Source organism: Pinus tabuliformis, chromosome J (genome assembly GCF_031772625.1).
Source record: "Pinus tabuliformis cultivar Carrire ecotype Pingquan chromosome J, CPIR1, whole genome shotgun sequence".
Classification (NCBI taxonomy): domain Eukaryota; kingdom Viridiplantae; phylum Streptophyta; class Pinopsida; order Pinales; family Pinaceae; genus Pinus; species Pinus tabuliformis.
This window is the reverse complement of record NC_142295.1, coordinates 1,150,214,216-1,150,217,144: the sequence shown is the minus strand read 5'-3', so window position 1 is coordinate 1,150,217,144 and position 2,929 is coordinate 1,150,214,216. Positions and strand designations below refer to the sequence as shown.

The 2,929-nt window shown below is 35.6% G+C and overlaps 2 pseudogenes; both read right to left on the bottom strand.

The window, feature by feature from the left end:
* Positions 1 to 833: 833 nt before the first annotated feature.
* LOC149231155 (uncharacterized) lies at positions 834 to 1,563 on the bottom strand (annotated as a pseudogene).
* An 18-nt stretch (positions 1,564 to 1,581) lies between these two features.
* Positions 1,582 to 2,447, bottom strand: LOC149231154 (enoyl-[acyl-carrier-protein] reductase [NADH] 1, chloroplastic pseudogene; annotated as a pseudogene).
* Positions 2,448 to 2,929: the final 482 nt, after the last annotated feature.

Here is a 2,929-nt window from a genome sequence, read left to right as displayed (position 1 = left end):
CAAAAACTAAATCATTTTTGTGTGAGGATGTCATTTGTAATTTGGAGAAATTACTTCTCTATTAACCAGTCACAATGGTTAAGTGGGATGCGCCATTGTAATTGACAGTGCAATCCGATAGGGATTCCAAACAATGAATTCAATTGTGAATGTTTCCATATGAGAATGAAATCATGTTTTTCCAAGGTTTCATCCAACTCCCTATGTTATATCTTGACATAATGAAGTTAATAAATCAAAAACAACCAACTCCAAGAAACATATACTATAGATAAGACGTAGCAACTAGCTTGAATTCATTTGGTATCCATTAAGCAACAATTTTTGTTTCTTGGGAATCTAAAACGACAATATCCAGCCTCAGCATGGCTTTGTAATTGAAAACACCATCTGAAAAGGATTCCAAACAATGAATTCAACTACGAATGCTTCAATATGAGAATGAAATCACTGGTTCCCAAGGTTTCCTCCAACTGAGTATGTTATACCTTGACATAATAAAGTGAATTAGGCAAAAACAACCAACTCCAAAAAACATATATGTAGATAAGATGTAGGAACTAGCTTGAATTCAATTACTAACCATTAGGCAACCATTTCTACTTCTTGAGAATTCAAAATGAAAATATCCATCCTCTCATGGATTTGTATCACTGAGGTATTAGTGGACCTACTTACACACAAAAATCCATTATATCATGTTCTTTACAATACAATCACTTTAGGTGATTTCCTAAAGAAGGTCTGGCTAAATCATGCAGATACCAAATATAATTTGGAGGCATCAATTCATTAAGAATTGTTTACTACCAGCCATGCTTTCCATCATGCCACTAATGCTTAAAAGCTTCAAAAAGTTTGACCATATGTCCCCATAGGTCAACATTCACTTTTGAACAATATCTGCATGCCTTGATAAGAAACTTCTTCAGGAGTTTCCAAGCTCCACCTCTCATTGTATCCCTTGCCTGAAGTGGACATTTTGCAACCTTTCAGATTTCCTGTGAATATAGAGGTGGAGGATTGGCTTGTGAGTGCATTCCACATGGATTAAATTCCTCAATTCTCCTCCATGATTTGTCCTTTTAAGTTCATCCATAATACCATCAGCGTGTAATACACTTTTTCATATCATATGCACTGGTTTTAATCTCATCCTTATTGGGTATTCTAGAGGATCCATAACTACTTGGATGCGAAGCTCCATAACTGTGGGTAACTTATCTACTTTAAACATCCTCTCATGATTAATGTGATTTCGAAGATGATCAAAAGGTGAAAGGACTCAATAGGAACAAGAATGTCATCAATATAACCTTTCATCTAGACATGTGATGAATTTTGAGCTCTATTGTTAGGACAATGAAATGTTCTGATCTCATTTCCAACTAAAGCAATATGAAGCTCTTAGTAGTATGTGTAGGTAACAATAGGAATCACATCTAGAAGCTCTAAAAGATTTGTGATCAAGATTTTTCTTGCTTCCAAGACATCATGTGCAATGGATATTAATTCAAGAACTAATAATCAATTTTCCAGAGGCTTCAAATCTCTTTCTTCATGGCTTGTTTACTAATAGTATCATGCTAGAGTCTTTCTTCCTTCTCTTTGTAGCATTGGAAGTTGAGAAAAAGATGGAATATCCACTGCAACTCCCATAACATGCAACCCATTGGAAACATATGCAACTGTGTTAGTTATTGTAGAAGCTAATGGGGAAGCTATAAATGTTGCAACACATAATTTTGCAAGGGAGCATTCATCATTATGTATTCAATTATGGTATCTATAAATTCTATTGTCTTTGCAAATATGCTTCTTCAGGGGACTGCTAAAATTTTATTAACTCTTTTTCTGTAGTGTCTTCCAGCTTCAAAAGTAAGCACGCTATTATCACTTTCTAGCACAACATTTGTAGAAATCATTTCTCCATAGAATCCTAGAATGATCATCTCTCATGAAATATATGTGAGAGATATTGTGGACCCGCTAGGATTCATTAAAGGTAATAGAAATGGTACAAAAGAATAACTCAAGGCTGAAATAACTGCAAAGTACCCTTATCTTGATGTATCGAGAAGAGGTTGATTGACCTCTAAACCATTTTCAAGTGGGTGTACAAGAACATGAATGCTTCCAAAGTCTTGTTTTACAGACTCTGCAACTTCTTCAACTATCTAGTTTAAGGCTCTTGCATAGCTTTTGTTTTTTTTAAATTCTTAGAAATATCCTTAGGAGTGTCATAAATACCATCGAGAGGATAAATCTCACTGCTACAAGACCCTCCAAAATATCACTACATTCAAGTTTTGGAGCCTACTCTCACCATTTTATCTACTGTTTCATTGATCACCAAGTGTCGCTCATGTTATTATATGAGTTTAAACTGTCCTTGAATGATATGAAGTGTCGTTGCATTGAATAGAACATCTTTAGGTGTACTTCATGGTCATAACATCTTTGTTGTTGTAAAATGACACTTTTGCATTGCAGTCACACACACTTCACTCATGGCACTTGAGGAATGTGTACAAAGTGGCCTTTTGATGTATATTGATCATTTTTCAATATTTTCTAACTTTTATCAATTAATTATTATGAGTTTCACATGGTTTTATGTTTAAACCCATCATGTTCACCCCTTTTCCTATGTCCTAGACTTGGACAAATATTTGGTTTCAAAGCAAACCCATTGAGGCCAATAGCACATCAGGCCACTCTGGAGCCTTGATTGGGGATTCTTCAGTGTTCAGAAGTGTGCCATGTGTCATCCAAGAGCATAAGGCACACTCCTTAATCCACCTTTCTCCTCCCTTCTTCTGAACTTCTCCCTTCAAAAACCAATACTTCCTTTGAGTGCACTCCTTCAACTTGATGAAATGCACCCTCCTTGAGAGCACTCCTTTAACCTAAAGGAATTCACCCTCCT